At 36.1% G+C, this 5,277-nt stretch overlaps 1 long non-coding RNA gene across 1 annotated transcript in view; it reads left to right on the forward strand.

The window, feature by feature from the left end:
- LOC128248287 (uncharacterized) overlaps positions 1 to 5,277 on the forward strand; it is a 60,328-nt gene that overhangs the window by 29,130 nt on the left and 25,921 nt on the right. The window lies entirely within an intron of this gene.

The following is a 5,277-nucleotide window of genomic DNA, read 5'->3' on the forward strand; positions in this document are numbered from 1 at the left end:
TGTGTGTGTGTGTGTGTGTGTGTGTCTCTCTCTCTCTCTCTCTCTCTCTCTCTCTCTCTCTCTCTCTCTCTCCCTTTGAGCGTCTGAAAAAGTTGTGTGCAGTATTTGTTCCGGCTCTTTACGTTGTGAGTTCAAAAGCCACCGAGGTTGGCCTCACCTGTCATTTTTTCGAGGTCGATAAAATAAAGTACAAGTCGAGTACTGAGATCGATGATATCGATTAACACTCTTCCCTAAAAACTGCTGGCTTATGACTCAATCGGAAACCATTGTAATTGTTGTTGTTGTTGTTGTTGTTTAATACAACAACTTCGCAGGTGAAAGTAACAAGGTGTCACCTGTCCACAATCAATTGACTAAGGTAACACTCTTCATCTAGATTTCGAGAACTCTGCGAGAACGTTATGCAATTCCAAGCAACACTGTTTTCTGTGTATGCTCTATCTTTGCATTTAATCGTATCTTTTCAATCCAGTCTGTGAGCTTGATCCTTACAAATCCCGAGGCTCCAACAACAACAGGTACAATACTCACCTTGTTTCAATAACCGCAGTTTTATTATCTCCCGTTCCATTATACCTGACCTGCTGCTTCTCTTCTTTTTCCGATAATCTGTAATCACCCGAGTATGCAATATCTATCATTAAACAGGTTTTTTTTCCCCTCTGTTGTTCACAACCACTACATCCGGCTTTCGATTTCACAATCTCATTGGATAATACATCCTTACCAGTATCCTTACCTTGTGCTCATATCACGTTTTTGCTCTATCCAATCCATACTTGCCACACAGCCTCCAATGAACCGTTCTTGCAATATTATCGTTTCACTTTTTAAGCTAGCTTCGTCCACTCGTTTACAGTGTGCTACACAGTCACAACGCATAACTTACACTTGTCACTTTCTGCTGCCTTGTTAATCTTGCATTTTGGTGTAATTTGTCTTAAATGCATGTACACATTGTATTCAAAATCTCGCCTGAACCAAATTGTGCAAGAGAATTCAAATATAATTCCGAAATCATGAGTTTTCGTCTTGAAAAAGAACTATCAGAGGACACACACAAAATGCTCTATAGATAACTTTAAAGGTAATGGGAACTACTTCCAGACCATCCACTGAAGGATATTGTGATGAATTAGTATATATTTCAAGCTATTATATTATGCAAGTGTATGAATACATAAAGTTTTCATTTTACACAGTAGCGTAAAAAGACCGTTCGTTATATTAGTACGGTGACATAAATACTCTAAACTTTTCAACCTATACCTTAATGACTTTCAAAATCAGTCATTCTTCATCTTAAATAACTAATTAATACGCTCTTCTTGGTATTTCTTCTTTAATGCATCATAAATGATCGTTCTTAAAACTTTCTTAGAATTTTCTGGGGGTTTTTTTTCTCGCGGATGCCTGTTAAATATTAATAAAGCATAAGTACTTTTGGTATTCATACACGCGGTGTGTTCTGGTGGCCGATTTTTGGAGGGAAGACAATCATATCTAGATCAATTTTGGCGGGATTCGAAGCTTGAATTTCAAATTAAAGATTAATGAAAAAGTTGCGCAGAGTATACATATTTAATATTCCTTTTTTCTTACACACTAGAAATACCTTTAAATTTCTAGTCGCAGGTAAGCATTTATGCCATTTCATCCTTATTTGAAATCATCAGTATGGCATAACCGGAGGCAAATAGATTACACTAAATTAAACATTTTACGAAGTTAGTTTTTATAGAGAGAAAATGGTGATAGTTGGTACGTATGTTTGTCAATACCCCTGTACAGTTTAGTTACCTTGTATGGTTCTTCTATCCCATTTAGCTTTATACCACACTAAGTTAAAGCTTTAAAACCAGTTCTTGTCGTTTTACGCAGCTACGGCCATCAATAGATTATTAGAGGCGGGCTTTTACTAAATTAGTATACAGTCATAGCTTGATACCTCTTACACTTGTGACAATGACTTAAACATGTCTGGAGGTGTCTCTAATCAAAGATCAAATTCACTTCACAACATTCTCCTTTACTATTCAGTTCTTAATCAATTAGAATTTCACAGTTTACTCGCTTACCTTCCTTGAAAAGAATTATCACTAATGCTTATGATTCTTCTCTTCATTACGGCTCTAATTTTAATTGCTGTGTTTTTTTCTTTTGCCGGTTAGAGGGGGCTTACTACATTATGTTTGCTCTCTCACCGCTTAACTAAAAGATATCAAAGAGAGAGAGAGAGAGAGATCGTTACCACAGATTCGTTCTTAAACATTTAATTAGTCCTTATGTCTAGTCAAAAAAAAAGAAGAAAGCAATGCTAACCCTTTGCATGTCCTGCATATCACATATGATAAACAGGACATATTTCCCTGGCATCCATGCATGTATAATAGTCATTACAAATTTTTTCAACTTCGAGAGTAACTTAGGACTATGAAAAGATAGCTTTATATTACTCAGAACATATGAAACAAGGCTAACTAAAAGTCTGAAAGCAGATATGGATATTTAGGATAAACTTATGAAAATGGCTTGGGCAGAAAACGGACAGGTATGTTAGCTTATTCGCCGCTTAAGCGTGTTCTTGACTATAAAATATAAAAGAGACTGAATTGTCCAACGGATTCGTTCTTATTCATTTAATGAGTCCTTGAAACGAGGTAGAAGAAACATCAATATTAATAGTTAATACATAATATTGTTGTGATATATTATAAATAGTCTGTAATACTGATTTCTCATTCTGTTTCATTTTTTTCTTTCTTTTGCATTTGTACGTGACCACAAATTTGTAAAGGAGTGTGATTATCAACTCTGTTTTTTCTCATTCTATTATTAAGACATTTAAAAAAAGGCGGCGAGCTGGCAGAATCGTTAGCATGCCGGTCGAAATGCTTAGCGGTATTTCGTCTGCCGCTACGTTCTTAGTTCAAATTCCGCCGGGGTCGACTTTGCCTTTCATCCTCACGGGGTCGGTTAAATAAGTACCAGTTACGCACTGGAGTCGATGAAATCGATTAGCCCGCTCCCCACCCCCAATTTCAGGCCTTGTGCCTATAGCAGAAATGATTATTGAGAAGGAATATTAAAAAGGCGGTGAACTGGCATAATTGTTAGCACGCTGGGAAAAACGCTTAGCGGCATTTCGTCCGTTCTGAGTTCAAATTCCACAGAGGTCGACTTTATTTTTCATCCTTCTGGGGTCGATAAATTAAATACCAGTCGAGTACTGGGGTCAGTGTAATCGACTATCCCCCCTTCCCATAAATTTCAGGCCTTGTGCCTATAGCAGCAACGATGATTAAGACATTTAAAGGCGGAAAGCTGGCTGACTCGTTAGCGTTCCTAACAAAATGATTAGCAATATTTCTCCAAGCTTTACGTTCTGAGTTCAAATTCCGTCAAGGCTAAATTTGCCATTCTTTTTTTCGCTGACAATAAAATAAATACTACCAATCGACTGGCCTCCATCTCAAAAAATTTCACGCCATGCACCAATATAGTAGAAAGAATTATTATGACATTTATGGCCCATAATCGACATTGCTGTAAAACTATATTCCAAACGATATCAAATTCCAATTCTATACTATTCTACTGAAAATTATTAGCCTGTGGTGTTGGCTTTATACACGTTTGGATCTACTAAACTTGTGCCAACATGGCTAAAAAGCTTAGACGACTTTGGTCATTGAGTGCTTAGCCTTAGTAATCTTATGAATTATATTGCTATAACGGGTTAATGTGCCATATCGCTGTGGTGATTTAATATCGAGTATTAACACCACTTATGTTGTCATAGTTGTGTGCGTGTGTGTGTGCGCACGCATCTATATGTAAGTAGTAATGTATATATATATATGTATATATATATATATATATATATATATATATATATATATATATATATATATATATATATATATATATATATATACATATATTTATGTGTGTGTGTGTGTAAAATTGTATACATTTGACTGGGGCGCGTATGAATATAGGTACGTGTTCGTGAGCATTGATTTTTGCATTTAGACTAGTTTGAGGAGAAACCTGTTCCCGTACCTTAGTCTACATATTCAGGAATATAAATGTGTGTATGCACTTTTGTTCACATACATACATACGTACATACATACATACAAATACGAGGGGGGGGGTGCTGAAAAATTCCTGGCTTTAAGGACATCGCGAAAGGCCTGGTTGGAGGCCCAGCCTATCGAGTTCTTTTACAGGGCTTAGAAAAACTGAAAGATTCAATGTGTGAATCTGAGAGGGGAATATTTTCTTTGACCCAAAGCTAGGAACTTTTGAGCACCCACTCGTATATATGTATAGATAGACAAGCAGACAGACAAGCAGACAGACAGACAGACAGACAGACAGACAGACAGATAGATAGATAGATAGATAGATAGATAGATAGATAGATAGATAGATAGATAGATAGATAGATAGATACATGCATGTATCTGTGTGTGTATGTGTGTGTGTGTGTGTGTGTGTGTGTGTGTGTGTGTATTGGATATCTTTATATTTGTGTTTGTCAATTCCACAGCTTGCCAAACGTCCCCGTAACTTAGCGGTTCGGTAAAAGAAGTACGATAGAATAAGTACCAGAATTTTTTTTAAATACGTACAAGGGTCGATTTGTTCGACTAGAAACCCTTCAAGGCGGTGTTCCAGCTTGGCCGCAATTCAATGACTGAAACAAGCTAATTGGTGAAATACATTCGAACCCCTACAAAACACCATTATTGTCTCATCTGAAGAATTCCCTTCCTGGTTATCGGTTCCCAATTGTGATTATAATTACTTCTCTACCTACTTAAGTTGCTAAATATTAATGTAAAACTTGAAACGCTGGAGTTCTTGGACAAAGGGAAATACTCAGGAGAAAAAAATACACAAGTGATTCTAAAATGCCATTGTTTCCTAACTACAAAAGAGGCTGTTATATTTATTTCAGTAGAATAAATTCAAGAATACACACAAAGTGAAATGTACGGGCATATAAGTTCAAAGACATACATACATACATACATACATACATACATACATACATACATACATACATAAAACAGAACATACAAATCTGCACGCATACATACAAACAAACAAACAAAAATAGCCTGTTGTTGATGTTGAAATTCCAATGAAGGAGCCTTGGATCTAGGATAGAAACCGGCTCTTTCTCTATTGGCGAGAAATCTTGAAATAAAACCGAATAATGTACATACATACATATACGTGTATATATATATATATATATAT

Source organism: Octopus bimaculoides, chromosome 7, assembly GCF_001194135.2.
Source record: "Octopus bimaculoides isolate UCB-OBI-ISO-001 chromosome 7, ASM119413v2, whole genome shotgun sequence".
NCBI lineage: Eukaryota > Metazoa > Mollusca > Cephalopoda > Octopoda > Octopodidae > Octopus > Octopus bimaculoides.